This window comes from Henckelia pumila, chromosome 1, assembly GCF_033568475.1.
Source record: "Henckelia pumila isolate YLH828 chromosome 1, ASM3356847v2, whole genome shotgun sequence".
Taxonomy (NCBI): domain Eukaryota; kingdom Viridiplantae; phylum Streptophyta; class Magnoliopsida; order Lamiales; family Gesneriaceae; genus Henckelia; species Henckelia pumila.
In genome coordinates this window covers 56,303,970-56,322,959 of record NC_133120.1, presented here as the reverse complement: position 1 = coordinate 56,322,959, position 18,990 = coordinate 56,303,970, and the positions used below count along the sequence as shown (strand labels likewise).

Below are 18,990 nucleotides of genomic sequence, written 5' to 3'. Positions count from 1 at the left end.
TAGGGGTAGCGACGGGCTGCCTGGCCCGAGCCCCTTTGGGGCGCGGGCAGCCCAGGAGCATCCCGGGCGGCCCGCGAAAATTAATTTTTAATTTTAAAATTAAAATTTTAATATGTTAAAATTCTATTTTTGGTCCGATCGAAAATTGTTTTTGATTGGTCCACGAGGCGTCGGATCGAATTGTTCGAGTCCGAAAATTTTAAAATTGATTTTTGGATAAATTTGAATTTTTGAAAAATTTATAGATTTTATCCGTTAAATCAGATTTTATGAAATTAATTATTTTTGGTACAATTGATGATAAGATATGATCTTATGGAAATATTGAGTAAAATATGATTTTATGTATAAAATTGGATTTTATATGTAAAATATGATTTTATTTGATAAAAAAGATAAAATATGATTTTGTATGTAAAATAAGATTTTATATATGGAATATGATTTTATCCTTTTAATTTAAATTGCCATTGCATGTTATCCAATAAATTAATTTTGAATTAAATATTATTGGATAATGATGATCGATTGCCATGACCAATTTTGTAGGTGTATGTTAGGAATTTACATTTGTTTTTATTGTTGTTGGATTTATTAATGGGCCTGGTTTATGGCCCAATATGAATTGTCATATGTAATAAAAGTGGGTCTGGTTTATGGCCCGTTCCCACCCCTTAAAATGTATCCCCTACTTGTCATAGTTATTTATTGTAAATACATTAGACTTAGTGGGAGATGAAGATTTGAAGATGGAGGTGGGCCCAGCAGACAATAAAGACAGAAGAAATGTAAATTGGAAGCTCAATGTAATAGGATTACATTGCATACCTGCATATTACCTAGGATTGGACTTAGACTCGTGATTGGCAACCACGGGTCGATTAGAAATGGAATCGATCATCCTATATAATATATGATATTATCGTTGTATGCATGTTTTAGACTAAATTGTATGAATCCGGCAAGCATACAAATTATAAATGATGAGACAAATTTTCAAAATTAAAATCCCTCATTTGAAATATGATTTAAAATTGATATCAAGATAAATAAAGGAAATTTAAATATTGTTTAAATGTTCCTACCTTCCATCAACGATCAATGTATGAGATGCTACCCGCGAATACGGTCCGACTCATATTATTGGGGGGGCCCGTTCGTCGGAAAACTGTACATTGGATCGACAAATGTTGTAAGTTGGGTGGAACTCCCATGGGATCGGCTCATATTATTGGGGGATCCACATGGTGACCGTCCATCACAACTTAATATTGATGGGTCATCTTGACATGTCACAATAAACGGCGTCATATTATTGGGCCCTTATTGGACATGAGGTAAAAACGTGGAGGTTGCTTTGGAAGCAATTGAGCTCTACCTTTTGAAAATTATGGTTGGCTGATATTATTCGGGACCATAGTTTGTCAATTGGACTCCATGTTTCCACTAAGGAAAACAGTTTCCCGTTTTCACTAGAGGGTAGTGAAATCGTTAAAATAGTGGGAGTGAGATTCATAAAATAAATTTCGCCTATTTTATGTCTTAGTAAATTAATTAAACAATCACTGATAATTGTCTGTTTCTTTTCAGTATTTCATAAAGATGAATTCGCGCAATCCACTATTCTCTATTCTCGAACAAAATAAACTGACTGGCGCAAACTATACGGAATGGTTCCGTAAGTTGAAGATTGTCTTGACCTCGGAGAAGATGCTCTACGTGTTAGAAAAATCTCCTCCGAAGGAAGCACCAGCTGACATAAGTCCAGAAGAGTTGGCCAAACTTGATACATGGTGGGACCATGATATCAAGGCCAAATGCTATATGCAAGCCTCGATGTCTGATGAACTCCAGAGGCGATTTGAGGATACCGTGAATGCTGCTGACATTCACGTACAACTCAAGGAACTTTTTGGGGCTCAATCGAGAGCTGAAAGGTTCGCTACTGTAAAAGAGCTAATGACGTGTCGCATGCGTGAAGGGACTTCGGTCCGTGATCATGGGGTATGAGTGATTTGGCTCATACAGAAGTTGGTAACGCTTGATTTGGTGTTGGAGCATGAACTCAACGTGGACTTATTACTTCTCTCTCTTCCTTCTTCGTTTGACGGATTTATGGTGAATTTCAATATGAACAAGATAGAGGCCTCCCTTGAAGAGATGGTCAATATGCTTGTAACATATGAAGCCACTTTAAAGAAGGATAAACCAGTTCTCTTGGTGGGCTCCTCTTCTTCTGCTAAGAAGGGGCCAAGTACAAAGGGTAAGAAACGTTCTGCCCCACCCAAGAAAACCGAACCCGAGAAGAAGAACAAGACAAAGGCTTCAAACATGGAAAAGTCCAAGGATGTTTGCCATCATTGCAAGAAACCCGGTCATTGGAAACGTAACTGCAAGGAATATCTAGAGCAGTTGCGAACTACGAAGGGTATGTTCTATATTGAAATAAATGATTTGCAGGTGATGACAAGAAGTCGCAAGCTTAGAATGGGTGAGACCCAGCTGAGGATCGGAAATGGTTCTAGAGTTGAAGCCAAAGCTGTGGGAGACGTTTATTTAATTTTGCAGAACGATTTTAAGTTACTTTTGAGAGATGTTTTATTTGTTCCAGATTTGATTAAAAACATTATTTCTGTTTCTATGCTTGATAGATATGGTTATTCTTGCAATTTTGTGAATGGGATTTGCAATATTTACAAGAATGAATGTTTGATTGGAAATGGACAACTTGAAAACGATCTATATAACTTAAAATTAAAAGACGTTTCAATAAATTATGTTGATAAACCGGTAACAACGAACAAAAGGAAAATCGATAGTCAAAACCCGGCAAACCTTTGGCATGCTAGGCTAGGTCATATTTCCTCAAGGAGGATGAACAAGCTAGTGGGAGAGGGCATGTTTGATATGTTTGATATTAACTCTCTATCTACTTGTGAGTCCTGCCTGAAAGGAAAAATGACTAAATCTCCTTTTAAGGGGAAACCTGAGCGTAGTCAAAATCTGTTGGATTTGATCCATACAGATGTTTGTGGTCCATTTAGAATAGGAACTCAATTTGGCCACACCTACTTCATTACCTTTACTGATGATTATTCTAGGTATGGGTATTTATATTTAATGAAATATAAGTCTGAAGCATTTGAAAAGTTCAAAGAATTCAAGGCTGAAGTAGAAAACAAGCTAGGTAAAATTATTAAAGCACTTCGATCGGATCGAGATGGAGAATACTTAAGTACCGAGTTTTTGGACTATCTGAAAGAGAATGGGATTCTCTCACAGTGGACTCCTCCTATGACACCTCAGCTAAATGGTGTATCGGAGCGTTGTAATCGAACTTTGTTGGACATGGTTCGATCCATGATGAGCTTCACTGAGCTTCCACCTTCGTTTTGGGGCTATGCGCTTGAAACGGCGGTGTTGTTGTTGAACAACGTCCACACCAAAGCAGTGGATAAAACACCATACGAGTTATGGAATGGCAAAGCTCCTAAGTATTCGTATTTGAGGATTTGGGAATGTCCTGCTTACGTGAAGCAGACAGTGGGAGATAAGTTGGATAGTCGATCCACCTTATGTTATTTTGTAGGGTATCCGAAGAATTCAATCGGATATTATTTCTATCATCCTGCTGAAACAAAGGTGTTTGTTTCAAGGAATGCCACCTTCTTGGAGAAGGAGTTCTTATTGGATAAGAAAGGCGAGATGATGGAACTCGAAGAAATTGAGAAGAACCCGAAATACAAAATAATGATCCTACACCTCAGGAATCAATGATGGACACGCCTATACCTAGAAGATTCGATAGGACTTCTAGACCTCCTATTCGATATGGTCTTCTTCTTGAAGGGGATCAAGATGAACCCGATGTTGGATGTGATCCAAGAAACTTCAAGGAAGCAATTTCTGATGCGGATTCAAATTTATGGCTTGAAGCTATGCAGTCGGAAATAGATTCGATGCATACAAACCAAGTTTGGTCTTTAGTAGATCCTCCCGATGGAATTGTTCCAATAGGGTGTAAATGGATCTACAAGAGAAAGCTTGGGCCTGATGGTAAGGTATTGACCTACAAGGCGCGATTGGTGGCGAAAGGTTATACTCAAAGACAAGGAGTTGACTATGATGAAACCTTTTCACCAGTTGCAATGTTCAAGTCCATAAGAATCCTTATTGCCATAGCTGCTTGGTATGAATATGAGATATGACAAATGGATGTGAAGACTGCATTTCTTAATGGAAACATTAAGGAAGAGATCTATATGACGCAGCCTGAGGGATACACATCCATGGGAAGCGAGCATAAGGTATGCAAGCTTCAGAGATCGATCTATGGTCTCAAACAAGCATCAAGAAGTTGGAACCAGAAATTTGATGAAACAATAAAGGATTTTGGTTTCATCAAGAACCCGAGGAGGACCCGTGCGTGTACAAGAAAGTAGTTAAGGATGCTGTGACATTCTTAGTACTTTATGTTGATGACATCCTACTCATTGGGAATGACGTAGGGATGTTGCAGTCAACAAAGATATGGTTATCAGGTAGATTCTCGATGAAGGATTTGGGTGAGGCATCCTATATTCTAGGGATACAGATCTATAGAGATAGATCTAAGAGAATGATAGGACTCACTCAAGCAACCTACAACGACACCATATTGAAAAGGTTTTCTATGGATGGGTCCAAGAGAGGACATCTACCTATGTGTCATGGAGTTTCTCTATCCAAGTCCATGTGTCCCAAGACTGATGAAGAGATAGAGAAAATGACACATGTACCATATGCGTCAGCCATAGGTAGTATCATGTATGGGATGATATCTACCAGACCGGATGTAGCATTTGCTCTGAGTGTCACGAGCAGATATCAAGCTAATCCCGGTCAAATGCATTGGAAAGCCGTGAAGGACATTTTTAAGTACTTACGAAGGACTAAGAATATGGTCATGGTATATGGAGGAAGAGAACTAAAATTGGAAGGCTATACCGACTCTAGCTTCCAAAATGACGTGGATGACTCGAAGTCAACCTCTGGATTTGTGTTCATGCTCAATGGCGGTGCTGTCTCTTGGAAGAGTTCCAAGTAGGACACCACAGCGGATTCCACCACTGAGGCAGAATACATTGCAGCATCAGCTGTTGCTAAAGAGGCCGTTTGGATGAGGAATTTCATCCAAGAGTTGGGCGTTATTCCTGAAGTTGTTGGTCCAGTCCCGGTGTACTGTGACAACACGGGTGCCGTTGCTCAGGCAAAGGAACTAAGGTCTCATCAAAGATCCAAACACGTACTGAGGAAATACCACATCATCCGGGAGATCATGGAAAGAGGAGACATCACTGTCGAGAGAGTGGCCTCTGCAGACAATATCGCTGATCCACTTACTAAGCCCTTGCCAGGACCATTATTTGACAAACATCGCGAAGCAATGGGTCTACGTAGTATGACTAGTTGGCTTTAGGGCAAGTGGGAGATTAAAAGAGTGGGTGCCCGGTGAGCCAACTTGTGGCTAAGGGCTTTGATGACTCTTTGTATAAACAATCTTTTGTTTAATATAATTTACACTTTTATTAATGGCAATGACTTTATCTTTCTTCATATTGTTATATTGTGATATACTATTGTTGTTTTGATAAAGACCTTGAATATACTATAGTGTATGTAAGATGTGGTAGTACATGGAGATGTCTATCATGAAACACATCTTATAGTCACTGTATATTCTAAATGGTTCCTAGTCGATTGAGCCGTCCGTTAATAAGGATAAGGATCGCTCGAGATTGAGACTAGCATTTGCGATGCCGAGTACCACGTTTCATTGGTATGGAATATAGAGATGTTCAAAGCATGCAAATGGATATTCATACGATGAATGATCGAACTACCCTATCCGGACTTTCCAAGTGGTTATCACTTATCGAGTGGATAAAGTCCGCGGTTTTGGTTGTACACCATTAGTCCTTACTACTTGAAACATCATTGAGACTCTATATGCTAGTACTGTACTTTGACTCGTTTACCGACTCTATTGGGGTCATCAGGTGTCGGGATTGGGTACAGTTACGACACATATAGGAGTCGATGCTTTGTTGTCAAGGATTCACCACATACTTGCTAGTGTGGATATCCTATGCAATCTGAGGAGATATTAGTGTGACGAATCTCTGGCCAGAGTACATGATGTGTTTTAAGAAATGGTTTCTTAGTAGCACATGCGATGTCACTATTTGATCTTCAAGATGTATTGCATAGTTATCGAATCTCGAACGACTTTCGATTTATCAATGGTTGTTGATTCGATCGGGATATATGGATGAAGGGACCGTACTGTACGCTAACCAAAATCTATTGGTTCTTGCAGGCACTATCAGTGATACCTAGGGAATCATGGGGCGATGTTGCTAGGCGCTCTTACCATGATTCGATGGGCAAGTCGGAAATTGTTGTTCCGAGTCACAAGGAGTTGTGAGCCCACGGCTAGCTGTATTCCTGAACCATTGAGGGTCACACAGAGTAATGGATTTTTAATTCCCGTTGAGATAGTTAAATTTAAAGAGTTAAATTTAATGAACAAAGAAGTGGGACTTCTTATTTAAGAGTAGAGGAGTAAGATTTCCAAAAATGACATAGGGATGGGCATTTTTGGAAATCACTGAATTCGAATTCAAAAAATTTATCTTGATTTTAAAAGGTGCAGAAATGGTTTTTGTGCACATTGGTGAAATCGGTTTATCAATCAGAGTCATGATGAATTTTATATTAATTTCTGAACATGCGGGCTTTGCTTGTCAGGCTTGAACTTATGACTAATGGGCCCTAAGCTGTTAGCATCCCGTATTATAAATAAGTTATTGCAGTACAAAAATTACACAACAGAGGTCACAAAATATTTTCGAAAACCCTAGCTGTGTTTTCTAAAGTGGCCGCCCCCCTCCCTCTCTGCTCGGGAAAATCCAGCCTGTGAATTTTGAATTTGCAGTTTGGTTTAACGGATCAAATTCGTTAATTCTCTTCGTAGAAAATTCTGATAGATTTTCTAGTGCAATCTATCAGAGGGATTAAATTTCCGTTCGTGGACCTGATTGAAGAATTGTTCGTCCATCAGTTCCTGGGATATACAACAAGAGCAGATAATCTGTTGGTGTCCATAATCTCGATTCGAGATTGGAGGTAAAAATTTAATTGTTATTTAATTTTTACACGCACAATTTAATCGTAAAGTTTTGATACCCATTATGGAATCGTTCCATATAAAAATTTTAAACTTCCGCTGCACCGGGTATCAATACTGATTGATCTGATCACGGTTCTCCATCAATGATATCTTAATCTATTATAAGAATCTTTGTGATCATGCTGAACATCTAAGAATTATCTTGAAAACTTTGAGAGCAGAGAAATTGTATGCCAAGCTATCGAAATGTGAATTTTGGCTGGAGAAAGTTGTGTTTCTTGGGCATATTATATCCGGAGACGGGATTTATGTTGATCCTAGCAAGGTTGAGGAAGTTATCAACTGGCCTAGACCCACATCTGTATCAGAGATACGGAGTTTTATGGGCTTAGCAGGCTATTATCGCAGATTTCTCCAGCATTGCCAAGTCTATTACTCAGTTGACTCAGAAGAATGCACCGTATGTTTGGACCAAAGCTTGTGAGGTCAGTTTCCTTGAGCTGAAGAAGAGATTCACGAGTGCACCAGTCTTGACAATTCCTTTAGGTACTGGTGATTTAACTGTTTATTGTGATGCTTCTCACATGGGATTAGGATGTGTTCTTATGTAGAGAGGGCATGTCATTGCTTATGCCTAGAGACAGCTGAAGCCACATGCGACCAGATATCCAATTCATGATCTTGAATTGACAACCATTGTATTTGCACTAAAGATATGACGACACTATTTATACGGTGAGAAGTTTGAAATTTATTCTGATCATAAAAGTTTAAAATATCTGTTTTCGCAGTCTGAATTGAATATGAGGCAACGAAGATGACTAGACTTGTTGAAAGATTTCGTCTGTTAGATCAAATATTATCCAGAAAAGTCTAATGCAGCTGCAGATGCCTTGAGAAGAAATTTATGTTCTTTATCCTTATCTATGATAGGTGTATCTAGATTGGTAAAATATTGTTGTGTTTCTGGATTAGTGTTTGAGACATATATGCAGCCTATCAGAGTTTGTGCCATACAAGCTGAGCCAGAATTATTAATCAGAATCAGAGAAGCACAGAAAGAGGATCAGAGTATTCAGAAATCTATTGATATGGTCAAATCAGGGCATCGATCAGAATATCAGGTTAGTGATGATGGTGTTTTATATGTGAATAACAGAATTGTTGTACCAGATGTTTCAAAATTGAGACAGCAGGTATTGAAAGAAGCTCATTGCAGTAGATATAGTATTCATTCTGGTGGCAGAAAGATGTACAATGATTTGAAAATCATTATTGGTGGAAACAGATGAAATCTGATGTTACAGAGTTTGTATCTCGATGTCTGAATTGCCAACAGGTAAAGGCCAAAAGAAAGAAACCAGGTGGTCTTTTGCATAGTTTACAGGTTCCAGAATGGAAGTGGGATCACATTTCTATGGATTTCATTATAAAGCTACCACGTTCATCCAGAGGTTGTGATGTTGTTTGGGTTGTTATCGACAGATTGACGAAATCAGTCTGTTTTATTCCTTACAGAATGACATACAAACATGATCATATGAGAGAGATTTATGTTAGAGAAGTTGTACAATTACATGGTGTTCTTAAATCTATCTTTTCAGATCAAGACCCTAGATTTACATAGCACTTTTGGCACAGCTTGCAACAAGCTCTTGGTACTCGATTGCATCTGAGTACTGTGTATCATCCTCAGACTGACGGACAGTCAGAGCGGACTATCCAGACACTCAGGATATGCTTAGAGCTGTAGAGCTAGATTTTGGCACTATTTGTCAAGATTCATTACCACTTGTGGAGTTCTCGTATAATAACAGCTACCAGACGAGTATTGAGATGGCTCAATTTGAAGCTTTGTACGGAAAGAAGTGAAGATCTCCTCTCTATTGGGATGATATCTTAGAGGCACCTGATACTAGGCCGGATATGATTCGAGAAATGACAGATAAAGTGAGACTTATTCAGAAGAGAATGAAGACAACGCAAGATAGACAAGCCAAGTATGCAAGTGTTCGACGCATGCCTTTGTGTTTTGAATAGGGAGACAGAGTGTTCTTGAAAATTTCTCCTTTAAGAGGCACAGTCAGATTTGGCAAGAGAGGAAAGCTATCTCCCAGATTTATCGGTCCTTATGAAATTCTCGAGAAGATATGCGATCTTTCCTATAGACTTGCTCTTCCTCCAGCTCTTTCTAGGATACATGATGTCTTTCATGTTTCTATAATGCGAAAGTATCAGCCTGATGTTTCTCATGTACTCTAGCCAGATGAAGCAGAATTAGATGAGACTTTGAGTTACTTTGAAAAGCCGATACAAAAACTTGATCAGAAAGAGAAGCAACTTCGATACAAGACCATTTCATTAGTGAAAGTCCAATGGAGTCGTCATGGTGTTGAAGAAGCAACTTGGGAAGTTGAATCAGACATGAGACGACGTTTTACAAAACTATTACATTGATGTAAGTCTTATTCAGTGTTTCTGTTATTTCATTCTCTTATGTGCGTATTGATTGCATGCGATTTCGAGGACGAAATCATATCTAAGAGGGGGAGAATTGTAAGACCCGAGATTATTTAATTTTAATGTGTTGTGAAAAATTACTCGCAAGCGTACGAGTGTCAAGTTTTAGTAAAGTGAAAAATAGAGTGTCGATCCCACAGGGAATAATTTGAAAATATTCAATACTTGCAATTAAAATAGTCTTAATTTTATTTAGAAAATTAAACTTTATAAGGGTAATGACAAAGTAAATAAATATAGAAAATTGAAAAGCGCACACAAACACAATCCTGTAAAGATTATCAATCAAAGGAAAATAGTCTAGAGGTTTGATTTCACCTGGTCTCAACAATATTCAATCTCAATCAATCTATTTTCATGAATTCATTTAAATTAATAACCAAGAACACATAGATTATACTATTTCCCTCTCCCGAGTATCAAATAGAATGTATCAATTACAGATCGATTTCAATATCCCTATAAAAAATCTACTTGTAATGATATGTGTGAAACAATGTTCTTTTTAAGTTCTATTAAAGTTATAAGCTCTCCCGAGTCATATAAACAATTAAAAGTGTGAATTCTATTGATCCTATTCTAAATCCCCTCTCCCGAGTGCCGGATTCTGAATAAATATGACAAATCAATTTATGGCCAGTAAATTAAAAAGACTATCAAACCTAGAATTACAATTAATTTAGAAGAATTCTATTCATAAAAATCAACCATTCATAAATATGTCTTGACCAGGCTACATCGACCTCTAGACTTAAAAAGTTTAGTTCATAATAAAATTCATAGCAATATAAATCATGTTCAGAAATTCAAACATAATTCAATCTCAAAAGAAATAAATAAAGTAAAGATAACAAATCCGAAGTCTTTCTTCCGTGTCCGGTTGAAAAGTCTTCGTCTTCGTTCCAAGCAACTCCAAATCTCGATCGAAACTTTAACAACTTTTCTCTCAAGATTATTTTTGTGTAGTGGCCGCTTCTTCCTCCTCATTAGGTCTGAAAAAACCCTTAAATATACCCTTAATATTCGTCCAAACACCTTCCAAAAGTATCCAAAAATTCCCAAAATTAAACACAGCACTTCGTAATACAGACTACGACGCGCGGATGCACCACAAGAGAGGCGGGCGCGCATAGCTTCCTGTCTCAGACATTTAATAACTTGAATTCATGCGCGGGCGCACCACACCAAGCGCGGGAGCGCATAGCTTCCTGTGGAAAAATTGTTGAGTTTCACTTCATTTGACGCGCGGGCGCACCACGACAGGCGCGGGCGCGCATAGTCGTCTGTCCAGGTTTCTTCAAACTACGAACCATCTTCGCTTGCTTCGCTCTTTACTTGACTTTTATGATTTCTTCTATCATACATTCATTATTTCCTGTAATTCCTGACATCCAACAAAAACAACAACAACTTCCACATAATACAGCTCGAAACCAAGCAATTATCCAATAATATCAACACAAATTACGTGCACAAAAGGCACTTATCAAATTCCCCCAAACTTAAATGTTTGCTAGTCCCAAGCAAAAATCATTCAAGCCTCAAACACAAAACACTAACTATTCCACTCAACAAATCAAGACCAACCAAGAAATACTATGAAACAATAGCCTTAGCAAAATATTCAGAAAATTTCATCCAATCATATCAAACTAACATTTTTCAAACACACGTTAGTGACCTCCAAAAATTACAAATCCCGCAACTCACGTGCAAAATACTCTTATCTAACTCAATTCACACATTCATAGATCAGGAGGACTTTAACAGGTGAAAGGATCAAACATAGGATAATTACTTCTGAAACCCACACGAAAATCAGGTTATTTCACAAAAGAAACTTGTGTGCATGTTTCGGTCAAAAATTCATATTCATTAAGAGTGTCAATCAATCATTCATAGGCTAGATTCTCGCAACCCTTCTTCACTAGTATATTGGGCAACTGAGACTCGGTCAATAGGACTTAATTGACTTATAATGTAAGGCCTGGCTCATGGCTACAAATGAAGAAAAAGAATTCAAAATAAGGAGTAATTCATATTCATGCTCAATCTAACTTTAACTCCTTTTTCATTCACAATTTCACATTCTTTCTTCTTCAATTCACTTCATTTTTTTCACTTTCTTCATTCTTATTTTTCACAACTTTTTTCTCTTTTTCCCAACAATTTCAACTTTTTTTTTTTTTACCACCTCTTTGCATCTTTTCAATTCATCATCACACCATTCCATTTTTTCACAAATAAAAACTAGGAGCATATCACAATTTAGCATTCAATTTACTCCCTTAAAGGTAGGAATTAGTGTATAAGCTATCGGGTAGTCAATGTAGGACCTTGAAATAATCACGAATGGGGGTATAATCACATGTTTACACGCATGCCATTCGATTTTCAGATAACTCAAACAAGGTACTAGGGATAAAATTAATAAGGTAGCTTGAAAGGCTCAAACGAATTCAGAAAAAAAATGCCTAAATCATCCCTAATCTCAGTATTGCCCGTATTGCGCCTCAAAGGGTGTCCGAACTAGTTCTAGACAATCTCAATTCACAAGTAAATCACGCAAATTTTAACCAGTGCAGAAAAAAATAATCATCAACAGAAAACGATGATTTTCAACTCAGATCACGTACCTAAAGTACTCATGTATATCTTGTGAAAGCTCAAAGGGCAACTAAGGATACAATACTTCCAATAAAAATCAAGCCCAAAAATCTCAAGAATTGCCTCATTCACTTCTATGTTTGTATGTTTTAATTCAGACTTAAGCAAAAGCACAGAATGTATAGGGATTCATTCATCTCAGTGGTTTACTGATAAAAATTCTTTTAGTTCAATCATGGAGTAAAGCTAAAAAATTTCATTTGCATCATTGGCCAATGTATTTTCATTTCTTTCATGGTTTCTTGGATGTAACTCACATTCACTCAACAATTCACCTTTTCACAACCTCACAAACTAATCCAATCTCGCAAATGCATCCCACCACTACAAAATACAGAAGACTAACACAATAAACAGAAACAAAATAAAACAAAACACACAAAAAGGAATAAAAACACATTCAGCACTTTGGAATCACGAAGCAAAATCCCCCCAAACTTGGTACAATTAGTGTCCTCAATGATTTAAACAAGAAATAAATAGGACATGTACCGCAAACGACGACCGTCAGTGGTCGTCGCTATCATCACACATATCGTGACTATCAACAGCAGGTGTCGGGTTTGAAGTACCACAAGCAGGTGCCCACTGAGGAAAAGGGGGAAAAGGATGAGCCGAACTCGCCGCTTGAGGAAATTGGTGGCTTAATGCACCAGTGAATCCCATCATGTAATCTATGAAAACGTCATTTCTTTGCTGAAAGTGATGGAATTCTTGACGATGTTGGCGCAAACCTTCCTCAATGGAAGTAACCCGCGCTTCCAAAGAAGGAGGCGTCGCAGACTGTGATGCAGAAGCTCGACTAGCAGCAGCTCGAGCATTGAAAGATCTTCTAGCCACACGTTCTCTTTGTTCACTAGCATATTGGTGGCGAGAGGACGAAGAACCACCGGGTATGAGAGCCGTAGGCTTCAACAACTCTTCAGTCGGGCTCCAATCAACCCCCACTGCTTCACAAAAATCAGTAATAATGGAAGGCAAAGAAAGGCCCCCCCTTGAGTAAACACATTTTGAATCGTCTCTTGACAGATACGGCCCAAATCCATAGCCATTCCTTCCACGATGCAATAAACAAGAATCGCCCTTTCACGTGTGACTTCATGATCATGGTCTGTGGGCTTCAGTCGAGCACAGACGAGAGCGTACCATCTCTTGGCATCACTTTTCAAATCAACCTTTCGCAACTTGGAAGGTTTAAAATCACTTCCCAATCTCCACACAGCTCCCTCGACATAGATAGATTGGATAATAGCATCATAATCAATGTCCCCAGATCGATATGCCACATTCTCATCATTATCTATTGGCGGAATCTGAAAGAGAGTATTAATGGCAACCGAATCAAACGGCACCATGTGTCCTCTGACTAATACTTTGAAGTCAACGCGTTTAACTTTCAGATTGGCATAAAACTCTCGCACCACTGAAATAACAGCTTCTTGAGGCAACCGTCTGGACCAGTTCTTCAGTTGTAATTTTCGGGACACGCGGCCGCGTGTGACATTTTGGAATTGGTTCCTGAAAATGAAATAAAGGAAAAAAAAAATATATATATAACTAACAAGGAAATGACAAAATGCAAAGCAGAAACAGAAAATACAAAATTAAAACGAAAAGGACAAATGGGTTGCCTCCCATTTAGCGCTTGTTTTATAGTCCTCAGCCGGACTTGCACCAGTTTTAAGCCGGGTCTGTGAGGAGAGTACTCTCAGTACTTCGTACTTCAGTACCATGATAATGTTTCACCCTTTGCCCGTTCACTTTGAATATTCTTCCATCTGTACATCGCAGCTCAATCGCACCGTGCAGATATACCTTCTCCACCATAAATGGTCCAGACCATCTGGACTTCAATTTTCCTGGAAACAATTTTAGACGGGAGTTAAATAACAATACTTTCTGACCTGGTTCGAATTCGCGAGGTACAATGTTCTTATCATGCCACTTCTTTGTTTGTTCCTTGTAGATCTTGGCATTCTCATATGCATCATTTCGAAACTTGTCCAATTCTGTCAACTGTAATTTACGTAACTCCCCCGATGCTTCGATATCCATATTCAGCTTCTTGACCGCCCAAAATGCTTTATGCTCTAACTCCAAGGGCAAATGACATGCCTTACCAAACACCAACCTATACGGTGACATCCCAATCGGTGTTTTGAACGCAGTGCGGTATGCCCATAATGCGTCATCCAGCTTGAGTGCCCAATCTTTTCTATTCGTCTTCACCGTCTTCTCTAATACTTGCTTGATTTCTCGGTTAGAAATTTCCGCTTGACCATTGGTTTGCGGATGATATGCACACGCCACCTTATGCCTGACACCATACTTAGCGAGCAAGGTATTAAAAATTTTATTACAAAAGTGCGTACCTTCATCACTGATTATTGCTCGTGGTGTCCCAAACCGTGTAAAAATGTTCTTCTGCAAAAATTTTACTACAACACGAGCATCATTAGTAGAGGTGGCAATTGCTTCCACCCATTTCGACACATAATCCACTGCTAATAGGATATAAGTGTAGCCAAAAGAAGGGGGAAAAGGACCCATAAAATCAATACCCCACACATCAAATAATTCAACTTCTAAAATGTTTGTGAGGCATAATTCATGCTTTCTAGAAATTTTTCCCGTTCTCTGGCACTTATCACATGATTTCACTAAGGTATAACTATCTTTAAATAACGTAGGCCAATAAAAACCAGATTGTAATACCTTAGCGGCAGTTCGGGTGGCTCCAAAATGTCCTCCATAGGGAGAAGAATGGCATTGTTCCAAAATTTCAGCTGCCTCTTGCCCCGCCACACATCGTCTAATCACTTGATCAGCACAACGTTTGAAAACATAGGGATCATCCCATAAATAGAACTTAACGTCATGGAAAAACTTCTTCTTTTGATGTCGATTCAACTCTGGAGGCATAGCACCACAAGACAAAAAATTCGTTATATCAGCAAACCAAGGGGTATAGGAACTTACCTCAAAGATCTGTTCATCCGGAAACAGTTCCTTTATGCTTTCCTTCTCCTTCACGTTCTCTAACTCCAATCTCGATAAGTGATCTGCAACTTGATTTTCACTTCCCTTCTTATCCTTGATTTCAAAGTCAAACTCTTGTAACAGTAGGATCCACCTTATCAAGCATGGCTTAGCGTCCTTTTTGGCAAACAAGTAGCGAATCGCTGCATGGTCAGTATAAACAACTACTTTAGTACCAATTAAATATGGACGGAATTTATCAAAAGCAAAAACTACTGCAAGCATCTCTTTTTCTGTAGTAGTGTAGTTTTGCTGGGCGGCATCCATGGTGCGGCTGGCATAATATATGGCTCTGAAAATCTTATCTCTCCTCTGGCCTAATACCGTGCCCACTGCATAGTCACTAGCATCACACATAAGCTCAAAGGGCTCCTTCCAATCCGGTGCAATCATGATGGGTGCTGTGGTCAACGCTGTCTTTATCTTTTCAAAGGCCTGCAAACAATCATCATCAAAAATGAATGTAGAATCTTTTTCAAGTAAATTACACAGGGGTTTTGTGATTTTAGAAAAATCCTTGATGAAACGCCGATAAAACCCTACATGGCCTAAAAAACTTTTGATGCCCTTTATGTTCTTTGGAGGTGGAAGCTTCTCAATTGCAACTACTTTAGCTCGATCCACCTCTAATCCATTGGATGACACTTTATGTCCAAGGACAATGCCCTCTTGAACCATAAAGTGACATTTTTCCCAATTTAGCACTAAATTCTTTTCCTGACACCTCTGCAAAACAAGAGACAAATTATGCAAGCAATGATCAAAAGAGGTACCAAATACGGAAAAGTCATCCATAAAAACATCCATCACGTCCTCCACCATATCTGCAAAAATCGCCATCATACACCGCTGAAAAGTTGCAGGTGCATTACACAATCCAAAAGGCATCCTCCTGAAAGCAAACGTGCCATAGGTACACGTAAAAGTGGTCTTCTCCTGATCCTCTGGTGCTATAGCAATTTGATTATAACCTGAATACCCATCTAAGAAGCAGTAATAGCAATAACCAGAAAGTCTATCAAGCATTTGATCAATGAAAGGAAGTGAAAAATGATCCTTACGAGTAGCTTTGTTCAACTTCCTATAGTCTATACAAACTCGCCAGCCAGTTACTGTACATGTGGAGATTAACTCATTATTTTCGTTTTTAACTACAGTAATCCCACCCTTCTTAGGCACCACTTGAACCGGAGATACCCAACTACTATCAGAAATAGCATAAATCACTCCCGCATTCAGCAACTTTAAAACTTCTTTCTTAACTACCCCTTTCATGGCGGGATTCAACCGCCTCTGATGATCAACATAAGGAGTATAAGACTCTTCCATCAAAATTTTATGCATGCAAATTGTTGGACTAATACCCTTAATGTCAGAAATTGACCACCCTAAAGCAGTTTTAAATTTTATCAGAACTCGCAACAATTTATCTTTTTCTACATCAGACAAATGAGCAGATATAATAACAGGACAAGTAGAATTTTCACCAAGGAATTCATAACATAGGTGCGCAGGCAATGCTTTCAGATCATGAGTTTCAGGAGATACCTCAGGTGCACTATTTTCCAATGCTTCAGATTCCTTAGAACTCACCATTTTTTCTTTCGGAGCGCTGTCTAGGAATATTTTTTGTTCATGTAACTCCCAATCTTCTTCCTTATCAACCACCTCGTCCGCCACCAAACACCTTTCTAGTGGGTCATTACTTCCTGCACATGAAAAGGAATTATGAGAATTAACAATTTCAATGCTCTTACATGTACTCACCTCGCTTGGCTCCCTCATGGTATGATAAATGTTGAAAATCACAGCTTCACCACCAACGCGAAGTGTGAGCTCTCCTTTATGGACATCGATCAATGCGCGTATAGTAGCTAGAAAGGGTCATTCAAAGATCAAAGGAGTTTCTTCATCTTCATCCATGTCTAAAATTACGAAATCTGCGGGAAAGATGAACTTGTCGACCTTCACCAAAACATCCTCCACAATACCTCGAGGATATGTGAGACTCCGATCAGCCAACTGTAAAGTGATGGTGGTTGCCCTGACTTCTCCAAGCTCTAAGGTCCTGTAGACAGAAAGGGCATCAAATTAATACTTGCTCCTAAATCACATAACGCTCGATTAACTTTAGAACCACCAATAAAACAAGGGATAGTAAAACTCCCTGGATCCTTAAGCTTTTGTGGCAATTTTTTCTGCAGGATTGCACTACATTCTTCTGTCAAATTCACCACTTCATTGTCTTGCAATCTTCTCTTCTTGGACATTACATCTTTGATGAACTTTGCATAGTTAGGCATTTGTTCCAAGGCATCTGCAAATGGAATATTGATGTGTATCTTCTTAAAGATATCTAGAAACTTGGAAAATTGCTCATCAAGTGCCTTCTTCTTAAATCGCTGTTGGTATGGAAGTTGTGGCTTGTACATCGGTTTAGAGTCAGATTCCTTCGTGGGCTCTTCAACCACAATTTCTTCAGCCACTGGTTCTTCTACTTCTTTTTCTCTGCACTTCTCTTCAGCTTCTAACTTCTTCCCTCTTCTTAACTCAACTGCTTTGCATTGTTCTTTTGGATTCACTTCAGTATTGCTGGGAAACTTCCCTCTGTTTTGATCCTTCAAAGCATATGCAAGCTGTCCAATCTGTGTCTCCATGGATTTCATCATAGCTCCCAAACTGCACATGTGTGTCTCCATGCTGTCCATTCGAGTTTCAGTCCTCGACATTCGCTTGTTAGATTCAGTAACAAATGTAGACACCACATCTTCCAACGACGCTTTACCTTCCCCTTGATTTGTGTTGAATCCCGGAGGGGGTTTCAACACATTCTTGTTGTTGGCATAAGAAAAGTTTTCATGGTTACGTAAACCAGGATGATAAGTATTAGGAGGAGGGTTACCTCGATAATTTCCATAGCCTCTGGGATTGATATATTGAGCTTCCTCAGGTGGATGAGATTCTTCTATGGCAACTAATACACCTGCAGGTTCTGCGATATTCACCTTGTTCAGAGAAGCAACTTGTGTACTCAACGCAGATAACTGTGCAGTAATGGATGTAAGAGGATCCACACTGTACACTCCCTTCTTGACTCCCGTACGTTCAGATGGCCATTGATAACTATTTATAGTCATCTGTTCCAGCATATCATAAGCTTGAACGGGGTCCTTGGCAAATATAGTACCTCCAGCAGCAGAGTCCACCGACATTCTTGTATGCGTATTTAATCCATTGTAGAAAAACTCTATTTCTTCCCAATCTGCAATATTATGATTAGGACAACGCCTTAACAAATCTTTGTACCTTTCCCATGCCTCATATAGCTGTTCAGAATCATGCTGTTGGAAGGTACTGATCTCAATCTTCAGCTGGGTTGCTTTGGATGGTGGAAAGAATTTCTCTAAGAATTTCACAGCCATTCCTTCCCAAGTTGTTATGCGTCCTAGCGGCAATGCCTGCAGCCAACTCCGTGCCTTGTCCCTGAGAGAAAAAGGAAACAAACGTAAGCGTATTATATCCTCAGAAACACCATTTATTTTAACAGTATCAGTAATCTCTAGAAAAGTGCGCAAATGTAAATGAGGATCAGC

At 38.9% G+C, this 18,990-nt stretch overlaps 1 non-coding gene across 1 annotated transcript; it reads left to right on the top strand.

Moving 5' to 3' along the window:
* The first annotated feature begins 18,664 nt into the window (after positions 1–18,664).
* LOC140876975 (small nucleolar RNA R71) lies at positions 18,665–18,770 on the top strand. Its single transcript, XR_012149197.1, has one exon. It is a non-coding gene; the product is annotated as a small nucleolar RNA R71 (small nucleolar RNA).
* The last annotated feature ends 220 nt before the right edge of the window (positions 18,771–18,990 follow it).